The sequence below is a fragment of the Macaca nemestrina genome, chromosome 3, assembly GCF_043159975.1.
Source record: "Macaca nemestrina isolate mMacNem1 chromosome 3, mMacNem.hap1, whole genome shotgun sequence".
NCBI lineage: Eukaryota > Metazoa > Chordata > Mammalia > Primates > Cercopithecidae > Macaca > Macaca nemestrina.
This window is the reverse complement of record NC_092127.1, coordinates 179,096,479-179,110,740: the sequence shown is the minus strand read 5'-3', so window position 1 is coordinate 179,110,740 and position 14,262 is coordinate 179,096,479.

Genomic DNA, 14,262 nt, shown 5'->3' with positions numbered 1-14,262 from the left:
TGCCTGTAATTCTAGCTACTCTGAGGCTGAGGTGGGAGAATTGCTCGCAGGCAGAAGTTGCAGTGAGCTGAGATGGTGCCACTGCACTCCAGCCTGGGTGACAGAGCAAGACTCTGTCTCAAAAAAAAAAAAAAAAAAAAAAAAAAAGAACAGTAAGGTACAGAACCGCCCTCCATCTTATAGCTTTGCCATTTGGAAACACATGGTTTCCAAGTTTGCATAGGCAGTGCAGAGAGGGTGGGAGGATTTCAGAGAAGTTGTAAAGAGCCAGGCCTGGCTTATGTCATATCTCCCATACCCCATTGGCCAGAATCCATTTTTACCATCTCAATCTAATTGCAGAGTAGACTTCCTATGTGACTAGGAATATAAAATGTTGTGTTAAACACATAATATAGTCTGTGCCATAATAATTTTCAGAATCATCTATATGGAAATTCTAATTATCATCAAGGGTTGATTAAGGAGCAGGGTATCATGAGACAGAGAATGAATGCACTGGGGAGTCTCAATGTCAGAACCATAAATCAGTACAGCCTAAGGTGTTGTCCTTCATCACTAAAGAGTATAAAAGATGAGAACACACGTGTCAGCTTGTCAAGGTGAAGATGGAGACACTTGACAGTCTTGATTGGCTCCCCCTACCTGTTCTGCCTCTGTTGGTCAGCTACCGCTTCTACTTAGCCCCATCATATTTATGCACTTAGTAAAAATGGTAGGGGCTGATATCATAGAAATGTTGGATGCTTCCTCAGGAAAGTATCAGGGGTTCTTGGACACACTTTGTGGAGAGTGCTTATAACAGTCAAAGGAGAGAAGGCTGTAAGAGTTGCTACTATCTTGATAGTGAAAGGACGAACTATATGTTAGGCTAAAGAGGACCATCTTCATTCTTAGATTGTGAAGATTCACCGAAAAACAAAATCGAGCAGTGTTGTCATCTTGTTTATCAAACTATGCCTTTGGTAGATGAATCTGGCTTTTCCTGATGCCTGCAAACTGTGCTTGTTGTAGCCCAAGTTGGCCACTGCAAACAAGCTTAACATGTCTCTTTTCCGTGACTCCATTGTACTGAAAACTTTTTGGTGCTAATATCTGTTTTGTGTTTTCCTCAGCTACCATAATGAGCTTATCCTGGACTCGGACTAGTCTGATTTGTTTTTCTATCACCAGTGTTTTGCATATTGTCTCATAGCAGCACATTTAGGGAGCACAAGTTCTCAAAAGTTATTTAGTTATAAAGCCACCTCTCCCATTCTCCTCATCAAACCAATCTGGATAATTGTCAGTTCAACTCTTCTGTGAAATGGATATTCTTGAACCTGAGCCCTAAAAGAAGCTAGGTAACCTCTGAATCATCAATTATACTCAATCTATATTTTAATGGCTTATATGTTGATTATATATAATTATTTGAAAATTGTTCCTCTGTATATAAGGATATTCTACTAAGTAGGGCATTCTGTTTATAAACTATCATTATCTCTTCATGTTGATTTAAATCATCTGTTTGAGTAGGTGAGAAAGCCACAGGGAAACCAAATCATTCTCAATCATTTTATGCATACTTACAAACAAAAATGAAGTATGGAGACTGACCATACAGTCTTTGTTCTAAGAGTAAAGCTAAGCCTTAGAGGATTTCAGTGAGATACGGAAAGGAAGTCAAATGTTTTGAGCACCTGCAATACTCTGGGAAATATGCTAGGCATTTTACATCTATTTTCCCTTTTAATTCTTCTAACAGCCTGCAGAATTGATATCAATATCCCCATTTTACAGATGAAGACATTAAAGCTCAGAGAAACTAGGTCTATTGTCCAAGGCAAACATCCAGGAAATGATCTGTAGGACTCTGAAGTTTGAAAACCAACACTTCATGTGGCAAAAGCAGATCTGAGTCTTGAGTATGGTTAAGACAATACCTTTTGTAAATATCTGAAACTAACTTGTCTATAATTCAGTAGCCGTTTTTCTACCGTCCGTTCTTCCTTTCCTTCTGATTCTTCTTCACCTTTCTAATTAATTGGCATTGCCCGAGTCTGCCCCTTGGGGATTTGCCTCACCTTGAATGGCCTGTATGCAAAGCACCCCTCAGCAGGAAAAGATCAACTTATAAACGTTTCTATGGCAACCATTGACTCCCAAAGACTGCTCCTCCTTTGACCATACATCTGAAAGCCAGAAAAATAAATTACTTTTTAAACTTTCATTTTACAGCAAAGTCTACTTACCGATGATGAACAGCTAATATTTTGAAAAATATAGTCAGTTATGTAACCTCTGCTGATTGTTGCCAGTGGAAATCAAGGAGCTTAGAGCTATCCTCTTCCCTCAACCCTTAGCTCCTCTGCCAATAGAATTTTTTTCAGTCTATTTTCCCCTGGAGGGGCCTTACTGGCACAATTTTTGTATGCAATTGAGAAAAACAAAATATAATGGTGTATTTCAAATAAAATCATATTCTCCCTGTGACTTGCCATATCTTTGCCCAAACAATCAGAATGTTTCTGTAGTATCAATGTTGCATTACACAACTGAGTATATTTTTTCTTTCAAAATTATTTTAAGTAGGAATTTTTTTTTAAAGAAACCTAGCTTTTCTCTATTTTTACTTGACAAATAATCTAATCCATATCTAGTGTGAAATTCAAGGAGTAGTTGCATTTAAAGTTGTAATTTAAAAAAATCCAAACACTTGGAAACTTGTTCTCTTAATGATTTAAAACACTATGGTCATTTTTTTTTTTTCTGAACAAAATATTGGAAAATATTGTCACATAATGTGGCAGTGAGAGAAAATGTTTGTACTGAAGATTGTCCAGGAAAATATCATCAAAACTGTTCTGCTTTTATCAGAAAGTAAGAAGAAATGATTTTAAGTACTGAAACAACTTCATGAAAGAATTATAAAGAGACATAAGTAGGTGATTTGCAGGTAAGCCCCCACCCACATACCAGTGAAACATCTCTTCGTCTGGTCTTAGCCCTGCCTACAGGCTATGGGATATTTAAAAAGGACTATAAAAGGAAACAAAAAAAGGTCTTTGAGAAACTTACAGTTCATTTGAGGCCACAAGATGCCTATCTAAAACAATCAGCGAATAGGGTCTGCCAGAGGAAAGAGCGTAATTAGGAGTGATGTTATGATGTCCTCCTAATGAAGCTGCTGTGGGGGTGGGGATAATTTTCTGTTTCTACTACTAAACTGAATTAATTTTATTTAATAGCAGAAATATTGATTTTTCTATTTAGCCTACATTTTCTCAGTCACTTTGGGGACTTTCTTTGTCAATTAGGTACTTCCCTCCTCCCCCTTCTCCCTTTCTCCCTGGTTGATGTAAGTAATGGAGGCCTTTTGTAAGATCATGGCAGTGGAAGAGTGTAGAGGCAGGAGACTGATCAATGATGCTTCAGTCCACAACTGGCATCTGCTAGCATGCATTAGCTTGTTTGTTCTTGGCTGTCATGTCCCTTTCATGGTTGCATTTGTTGGAAGGCCCAAAGTATGTTTGGCTTCTGGTAACATGATTCGTGCTGCTGGCATACTTACTCCCATTGACAAGCCATTTTCAGAATGAAGTCTTCTCTCTCTCTTTTTCTCTCTCTGCCTCTGTCCCTCTGTCTCTGTTTGTCAAGTTGTAAGAGAGTAGCAAGTTTTACACTTGCACCAGAAAAACTGCATGAAATATAAAACATCTGCTTTTGATATTGGACAATAGGCAGCATGGGACCAGAATCCCCCAGAGAGAAGAGAAACATACAATATGAACTCTTCCATGTTCCAACTTTCTGCCTAGAGGGCATTATTAGTATGTGATACAGGTAGGAGGAACCCAAGCAGAGCACAGTGTTATTGTTGAATTGAAAAGGCAGATGATTGGAGTTTGGGGAGGCTTAGGTGAATTGAATTTGCAGAGCAGAATCCTGGAGAAAAGTGAGCTTAGTGAAGAGAGTTCAAACAATCTGCAGAGAAGTCTTCTTTAGCTTTAAGTGACAGTTTGTGTATGTATTAGATACAATTTCACAAATATGCATATAAAACAATTTCTGGGAAAAGAAAAATTACCTAAGAGCTGTAAGTTCAATAATTCCCAGGTTTACACAGGAATGGAATCATTTGACTTTTTACATCCAGAAGGGAGAGAACTTGTAAAATATAGGGGACAATTATTAGGAATCCTAGAAGAGTAAGGTCTTAGTATTTGTACTGAATTCCACCTACAGGAAAATCTGCCATAGACTAGACCTAAAATAACTTGAAAACAATGCTTAACAGGAACAAACTATTGGGCAAATAAATGGATTGCTTGCTATAACAAAGTCTAAAAGTCTCTCAAAGACTACATCAAAATAGAGCACTCCATTATGTAAAAGTCACCATATCTGACATCCAATCAAAAACTGCTTGACATAGTGAAGCAGCAAAAAATTGTGACCCGTAATCAGGAAGAAGAAGACTGTAAAGAAAGGTTCATAAATCACAGAGATGGAACTATTAACAAACAAAGATCTTAAAATAATGTTTACAGGAATTTTAAAGGAACATGAACCTAAAGAGGAAAGACATGGAAGAAGAAATATTTTTAAAATGAATGGAGCTTCGACAGATGAAAAATAACCTCTGAAGTAAAATTTTCACTGAATGCATTAAAATAGATTGGACATTTCAGAAGAAAAGATCAGTGGACTTGAAAGAAAGCAACAAACACTATCCAAAATGATGAACATAGAAAAAATAAAAAATAAAATAAAACTTATGATCTGCAAACAAAATTAGTTCTCTAACACACATCCTCTGTAAACAGAGCCCCAGAATCTAAATTTTTCTGTGACTCTAAAACTGTCCTGAAAAATAAAAAGTCTACTTAAAAATGATAAAATGATGAAGTAAAATATTTTGTGATAACATTTCTTAGAAAGTTGGAATGGTAACATTAATATCTGACACAGTAGACTTCTGGGTACCAACTATTGCCAGAGATAAAGAATGACATTTTATAATAATAAAAAGATGAGTTCATTATGATGACATAATCAACCTAAATTTGCACGAACTTTATCACAGATATTCAAAATACAATGGAGCAAAAATCTGACGTAACTGAAAGGAGAAATAGAAAAACTGAGAAATAGGCCAGGCGCAATGGCTCACACCTGTTATCCCAGCACTTTGGGAGGCCAAGGTGGGCGGATCACAAGATCAGGAGATTGAGATCATCCTGGCTAACACGGTGAAACTCCGTCTCTACTAAAAATACAAAAAAATAACTGGGCTTTTTGGCAGGCACCTGTAGTCCCACTACTCAGGAGGCTGAGGCAAGGGAATGGCATGAACCCGGGAGGCGGAGCTTGCTTGCAGTGAGCGGAGATCACGCCACTGCACTCCAGCCTGGGTGACAGAGCAAGAGTGTATCAAGAAAGAAAGAAAGAAAGAAAGAAAGAAAGAGAGAAAGAGAGAAAGAGAGAAAGAGAGAGAGAGAGAGAGAGAGAGAAAGAGAGAGAGAGAGAGAAAGAAAGAAGAAAGACAGAAAGACAGAAAGGAGGGAAGGGAGGAAAGGGAGGGAAGGGAGGGAAGGGAAGGAAGGGGAGGAAGGGGAGGAAGGGAAGGAAGGGAAGGAAGGGAGGAAGGAAAGAAGGAAGGAAGGGAAAAGAAAAATTGAGAAATATAGTTAAAAATTTCAACACTCCTTTTTCACTAACTGATATAACAATAGTCAGAAAATCAATAGAAATATAGAAGAAATTATAAATCAACTTGATCTAACTGATATTTATATACCTCTCCACCCATCAACTGAAGAATACAAATTATTTTATTTCCCAAGATAGACCATATTTTGTGTCATAAAACAAGTCTCATTACATTTGAAGAGATTGAAATCATACCAACTATGTACTCTGACACACTGGGAACAGACTTAGAAATCAGCAACAGAAAAATATCTGGAAGTCCTCCCCCACAACATAGCTGGAAATTTAAACAATACATATTTCTAAATAACCCATCAGTCAAAGAAGAAATCACAAGATAAATAAAAACATTTCAATGGAAATAAAATAAAGAACACTAAATTGTGGGATGCAGTATCTTAGTGTGCTTGGACTGCCATGACAAAATACCATGGACTGGGTGTCTTGAACAACAGAGGTTAATTTCCCACAGTTCTAGAGGCTGGGAAGCCCCAGATTAAGACCAAAGTGCTGGCTGATGTGCATCTGACTGAGGGATTTCTTCTTGGTTTGTGGAGGCAAGTAAGGGAGCAAGAGAGGAAGGGCGATCTCTCTTCCTCTTCTTATAAAGCCACTAATTCCATCATAAGGACTGTACCTTCATGACCTAAACTAACTAATATTTCTCAAAACACCTCTCCAAATACTATCATGTTGTGAATTGAGACTTGAATATATGAATTTTGGGTATTCACAGTTATTTCTTAACGTGCAGCTAAAACATTGCTTAGTTCTCCCCTCTCAAACAGAGAAATTTTTCATCATCCCATAATAAAACTCTGTTCCCACTAAATAAAAATTCCCCATTTCCTTTCTCCATAGACCCTGCTAAATGCTGCTCTGCTTTCTGTCTCTAAGAATTTGAGTATTCTAGAAACCTCATATAAGTAGAGTCATATAATATTTGTCCTGTTTCCTCTAGCTTATTTTACTTAGCATAATGTCTTCAAAGTTCATCTGTATTATATCAGTGTTTCATTCCTTTTTAAGGCTTAAAAATATTCCATTGTATTCACATACCAAATTTCGTTTATCCACTTAACTATGGGTGGAAATTTAGGTCGTGTCTATTTTTTGGCTATTGCAAATAATCTTGCTATTAACATTAATGTGTAAATGTCTGTCTGAGACCCTGATTTCAATTTTGGGGGTATATACTCAGAAGTGAAATTGATGGATCATAGGGTAATTCTATACTTAAGTTTTTTAGGAACTGCCATACTTTTTTACACAGCAGTTGTACCAGTTTTCATTCCCACCAGCAATGCACAAGTGTTCTGATTTCTCTATGTCTTGTGAGTACATATTATTATCTGTTCTTTTGATAATAGCCATTCTAATGGGTATAAAGTTATATCTCCTTGTGGTTTTGTTTTTAATTTTTCTAATGGTTATTGATCTTGAGCATCTTTTCATGTGCTTCTTGGCCATTTGCATACCTTCTTTGGAGAAGTATCTATTCAAGTATTTTGTCCATTTAAAGTTTTTTTAATGCTTAGATTAGATACAAAGAAAGGTTTATAATTAGTACTTTTAGGTGACATTAAGGAGCTAGAAAAAAAGCAAAGTATACTCAAAATAAGTTTAGGGAGATAAATAATCAAAATAAAGGTATAAATCAATGAATTAAAAAACCAGAAAAATAGAGAAAATTGATTAAACCTCCAATCAATTAATAAGTTTTATTGTTCCCTATCTCCCAAGTACATCTTAAGCCTATCAGCCTTCCAAATTTGTTCCTCTTGGTAACTCCAGTGTCTGGCATAGTACCTTGTTAATAATGTGTGTTCAGTAATTACTTGACCAATTAATTCACTTTTTTTCACCAATTAAAAATGGTAAGATAGGACAAGACAAACATATAGAAACAACACAGAAAAATGCAAGGAAGTACAGTGGAAAAGGAACAACATTTAGAATCAGAAAATTCACTGTGTAATTATGTTGCTCTATACAAGTCCAAGTGGCTTTCTGATCCACATCTGTAAAATAGATACGATTCAAATAACAAATATCAATAAGTTTGGGAACTCCATTTAAGAAAAATTAAAAATGGTTTCATTAATCCAGATTTTGGGATTAAACTTGGTTCAGCTCAGGCCAGTCTGGCTCTATTCTCTCAGAATTGTGCAGTGTCTGCATGGGTACCTCTTCATGTGCTGTCTAAAAATTCACCACCTCTTGTGTTATCTTCTTTGAACTGTCATTCCAGCTTAAGTCACAAGACACAAGATCCTTGAGGTCAAGTCCAAAAACTTTTTTTCTGTCTTCCTTGAACCTGACAAGTTCCTGGCATAATAAATCATTGTTGAATTAGAAGGATTAGAAGAGTTTGAAAGCTATCGGAGCCTAGAGAAAATTATAATTGCTAATACTGTATTTCTGAAAAAAAATAATGTAGGATCAACTGCTCAATAGCTCTGTTTCTTCATGTAACACTTGTTACTTGAAATACCAAGGATGAAGTTAAATACTTGGTTCTATGAAGGCTTTTCTCATGATTTCCTTAAGACCAGACTCCAAAGTGTTTTCAAACTATTTGCCAAGTCTCCATTCCTTCCTATAAGCATTAAAGAAATTTTCTCTCTGGCACATACTTACAACGTAGTGCTTTCTTCACCAAGCAAGACTTGTGGAATTTGTCCATGCTTTCAAAGCAAATAGGGTAAGCAGCAAAAGGAAAATTAGACCTGACTGAAAGCTAGCACGAGTTAGAAAACTATGAACCTGGGAGTTTCTGAAAGTTGTTTTCCAGTCAAGTCAAAAGACTTCATCTGTTACAGTAGATTTCTCCCTCCTCTTTGCTGTCCAAATCACGTCCATCCTCTTAGGCCCCACTCTAATCACACTTTCCTGTGTAATCAGACTGTTACTGCCGTCTTCTTTATCTGAATTTCTGCAGCATTTACAAATGATATAACACATCTAGTACCTGTTTAAAATCTTTCTGCAAAAATAATTATGTCTGAATGGCATTACACTTTTGAAATGCTTTTACTTTTAATTTCTTTGGTTTTTGCAATTATTTGGAGAGTTAGGTATTGGTGTAACCATTTTAAATATCAGAAGCAGAGAGAGCCTTGGGGACTTACATAAGGCTATGTATCATAATGTTACGATTCTGAACCTATCCAGTGACCTTACCCAATGGTCCTGCATTGTTTCTATGTGCTTGCCTTGGCTTCCCCATCTCCAGCCTTAGCACCTCATGTCTTCCCAGCAAAGTCTAGTGAAGCACTAGGCACAAAGCCTCACGCTTACTTAATCCTTTGTCCACCACAGGGTACATGTTCATGTAAAATTCCTATTTGTTGTAAAACATCATATTTTTGCTCTTTTGTTATATTAAATGTTCATTGCTTCAGATTTTAACTAGCTTCTTGGGTATTTGTTTGTAATGGGATCTAGAATAATAGAACATAGAAAAAATAAGCTGTGAAGAAACTTGAGATCATATAAGCTACCACCTTCTTTTCCAGTACAACATCAATTCCTCTTGGTGATAACAGACTTACCAACCTAGCTGAGAAATGAATTCCATATAGTTCTGATGGTTGTGGGCCCTTCTTTCTTTCTCTTCACCACACATAGAGCTGGAGACATGACTCAGGAATGGAACAACACCCAAAGTCCCAGTCATAACTATTGGTCTAGCAATGGGCACGTGCTTGAAGAAAAGGCAGAATTCTCCCTGGGACGTACATATACATATGTATGTATTGTGCAAAACCTTTGGAAGAAGAGGCATTTCCCCTGGCAGTGTATCAGTTTTGATTATGTATTTCCATCACATTCGTTACTTGGAAAGAGTGTGCTTGAGAGAAATGGAACCCCAACTACATTGTTTGAGTCTTTTATGCTAGCCATACCTAACCTTAGCACTAAATTTGATCTTTTCTGTTGAGTAATAGTTCTTTAATGTTGAAACTAGTTCAAGTCATATTTTTGTTACTTGACAATTGGGAGTAGTGACTAATACACGTGTCACTACAGAAGAGAAAACTCATGTCTGGAAATAACTTATTGAAAGTCACAAATCTGGTTAGTGACAGGATCTGAAAAAAAATAACCCAGACCACTTTAATTTTAGTACAATATTTTTTCTAGCTTACCAAATTTCAGTACATGAAGTTTTCGTTCTTCGGGTTTACAATCTACAGCATCACTGCCTCTTTATGACAAGAGTGCACAAATATACTTACTGCAACATTTTTTAATTTCAATAAATTTTACTACTTAGGATGAAGCCCCTTCTTATTCAAAGGTTCTATAATTGATGTCTGCCGTTCATGAGTTATGACATGGCATATATTTGGTATATGTATGCCATATATTTAAAGTAAATGTTAGAGCTGTACTAATGATGATGGCAATTCTTATGTGCCAGCTACTCTATTTTGCACTTTTTATATTTTCTAAATCTACCTAATGATGCTATAAGGTATCAATTTTCAGAGTAGAAAGTTGGAGGTGAGATAAGTTACATAAATTGTTCAGTGTCACTCAGAGGTAGATTCAAATTCAGTTGTATTTGACCCCAACCTGTGCTCTTTTCTCTGTACCAGACACTTTCAAGTTTCTCTGCTTTTATCGTGTTTTCATTTTACTGATGAAAAATCTTAACCACAGAAAGTTTTGCCACTTGTTCAAGGTCTTCCAGTCAGTTAGTGGCAGAGCTGAAATTGATTCACTCAACACCAAAAACCTAGACAACACTATGGACATAATCACTCACAGGTACTGCGTGGATTTGGGGTAGCTCTTAACGGAATTATTCACTTCTCATTATTCTTATGTTGGTATTGCTAACCATCCAAATTCGCTGGCTTCTGGACTCTTGAGCTTTGAAATTAGTGCCTTTTAAATACATAAATGTCTCATCCTCTGATAAGGGAAGTAGGGCCTGCCAAGCAAGTGTGTTTTTCCACATGGATCTATGCCAGGCAGATGGTGTCAGCCCAGGTGGCCACCAAGGCAACACAGAGGAGAGGCTTCAGAAGGCAAGCATGAAACCATGCCAAGAGAGTTCTGGTGGTCACAACTGAAGAAGCCACATCTGTTGTTATGTCCCTAAAACAAATATGCAGCTAAGGACGAAAAAAAAAAAAAAAAAAAAAAAAACCCAAGGGATGAAGTCTAAGTAGCACAGGAATACAGTGGATGCTAAGGAACAAAAGAACGAAGTAAGATGGTTTAGGACTTTCATGTTAAGTGGCGCTGGGATGCTGATGTTATTGTTCTATACCACGTGACGCTTTGGTAGACACAGCCTGAAATATAGGAAAACGTTGGTATGGGAAAATTTTAGGAGTATGTAGGAATTCTACTTCAAAACATATATGGTGCAGAAGCTGCCTAGCTGTGGAAGAAGAGCAGTAGATGTTTTTGCTGATTGGATTCATTGCAAAACTGCTCTTTTCTCCAATTTACATAAACTCCACATTGAAGTACTTATAGATTAAAAGCATTTCCTGAAAGCTCTTGGAACACTTCACAGTTTTCATTCTTTAATTCTTATATATAGGTACTCTTAAAAATATTATGAAAAACTATTCCACCACACAGAACTGAAGAAAGCCTGAGAATGGCAGATAAGTTTTCTGTGTTGATTTTAAGACCATTTGTCTACAATTACTTGGAGAATTTAGACTTGAAGCTTTCTCAGTTGAGATAAGGCAAATGGCCATTTGATCATTCTGCTCTATAAAACAGAAAATGTACATCTGACTAGAAACCTGGTTGCATCTGGAAGAGACGCTGGCTTCCTTTCTGAGAGCTCAGGTTGTACTAGTCACTCTTGGGCTGCAAGTAATGAAGTTGGCAACTCCTCAAAGGGAGTGAGCTTTTTGTCATTTTATAAATTTTATATTTCTTCTTTTCAACCTCAGTTGACTTGTGTTTTAAGATTTTCTTTGATTTTATTCAAATGGAGTGCAACTACTTTTGAACTTGATTGACATATACACTTAACTCCAAAATTATATAAATTTATTGCTCTTATTTTGTTTAAAGTAGTATGATGAGTTTTAGGAAATTTGAAATGTACAGTAAAGCACACCAAAAATGCCAGCTGCAATTTCACCACCAGAGAGAACTGTTGTTTCTGTTTTAATGTTTGGGGTTTTTTGTCAGTTATTTTTGATGCTTAATGATATTCTATCAGAAATATTCATGCTTCACATACTAAATTCTAATCTATCTTTTATCATTTTGCACCAGAAAATGCACTCTCCTAAAAGAATATACCATCATTGATTTAACCAATTCTATTAAATTTTTAGATTATTGCTACTTCTCTCCTACTCTTTTACTACGTACAATGCTGGAATAAACATCTCTTTAGATATCCATGTGCATATCCATGATGCTTGCCTTACAATCAATACAATTCTGAAGTGAAATGTATGCTTGAGTTCTAGAGTAACACCTTGACATGTTGCCTCTTTATTATCAGGTTGTAAAATAAATATTGGCCCGATTCAAACTAGTATTTAGGGGATGAGGGGTAAACCTGGAAGGTTGATAGACAAGTCAATGTTGGTCAATGTTGAGGCTAGATTTTGAAATCTGTAGCTTGATTAGATGCAGACAGTAATTTGCGAAAACTGAGATGAAGGGAACCTAAAGACCCAGTTGGTTAAGTGGAGATAAAATTATAGTCTAGGAGCGCCCATGTGACTGAACATTTTGCTTTGTGGTAGACATACAATGCCTCTAATCTTCAAAGATCTCTAAGGCAGGTATTACCCCTATTACTTTAGAAATACAGCAACCAAGTCTCAGAAGGTTTAGCTAAGAATATTTTAAAAAGGTATCTCTCCAGGTCAGGGCTTCTCAAACCTGGCACTATTAACATTTTGGGCTAGATAAGTATTGTGAGAGGCTGTCCTGTGCATTGTAGTATGCTTAGCAGCATCTCTGTCTAGATACCACCAAGCACCAGTAGCACTCCAGTCCCAGCACTGACAACCAAAAATGTGTCCACATTGCCCCGTCTCTTGGGGATGTGGTGGGAGAAGTGGTCCCTGGCTGAGAACCACCACTGTTGTAGGAAGAGCTAAAGACAAAATTCAAAATCTCAACTGTGTGATTTCAAAGCATGTGTTCTTTTCTCTACAGTTTATTACCTCTCTCCAGAATAGGAATTGATATGTGCTCTGGAGTCCTGGCTGGTATCCGATTTGATTTCTCACAGAAGCTGCTGATGACTTTTTCATTCTCTAGAAACTTTTTCATTCTCTAAATTTTTTTTCATTCTCTAGAATGAAATTTAATTTCATTCTCTAAAATTTGTCATTCTCTAGAAACTGGACACTCATTTAATATTTCTTCATCTTGCCTTTTCATTCCCCACTCTTCTCATCCCCTCCAGAGTAAACTTGGTATCTTCACTCAATTACTTCTCTCTCCAATTGTCTGAAGGAACAGTAATTTTCTGGACAGGTGTGGTGGGTAAAGCTAGTCTTTGGAATACAAGATCTCTGGGTTTGAATCTAGACTTTTATACTTACTGGCTCTGTGACCTTCAATGAGTTACCTAACCATTCTAAGTCTATGGTTCTTTATATATAAAATGGGGATTAGAAAATAACACCTTACTCACTTGCTAGGGGTGCTGTGGCAAATACCACAGACTGGATGGCTTAAACAACAGGAATTAATTATCCCACACCACTAGACGTTCAAAGTAGGGTGTTGGCAGGCATGGCTTCTCCTGAGGTCTATCCATGGCTTGCAAAGGGCCACCTTCTTGCTGTGTCCTCAAATGTTCTTTTCTCTGTGCATGAGTATCCCTGGCGTCTCTCTGCATGTCTGAATTACAAGGACATCAGTTGGAATGGATTATGACCTTAAGGGCCTCATTTGAACTTAATTACCTCCTTAAAGGCCTTATCTTCAAATACAGTCACGCTCTGATGTACTGGAGGTTAGAGCTTCAACATAGACATTTTGGAGGGGACATGATTCAGTTCATACCACGTATTTACTATAGTATTTTAGGAATAAGTTTATTAATAAATTTACTTTTTAACTTTTACTTTAAGTTCACAGGAACATATGCAGGATGTGCAGGTTTGTAACACAGGTAAATGTGTGCCATGGGAGTTTGCTGTACAGATTATTTCATCGCCCAGATGTTAAACCTAGTATCCATCAGTGATTTTTCCTGATCCTCTCTCTCCTCCCACCCTTTACCCTCCGATAGGCCCCAGTGTGTGTTGTTCCTCTCTATGTGTCCATGTGTTCTCATCATTTAGTTCCTATGTATAAGTTAGAACACGTGAATCAAAACCAAAATGAGATACCATCTCACACCATTCAGAATGGCTATTACTAAAAAGTCAAAAAAATAACACATGCGGGTGAGGTTGGGGAGAAAAAGGAATGCTTTTACACTGTTGGTGGGAATGTGGATTACCTCAACCATTGTGGAAGACAACGTGGCAATTCCTCATTAATTCATTTGAAAGTACATCACGGAATGATGGCATGAAGAAGACCATCTGAGTTAGAACATCTGAACCTGAT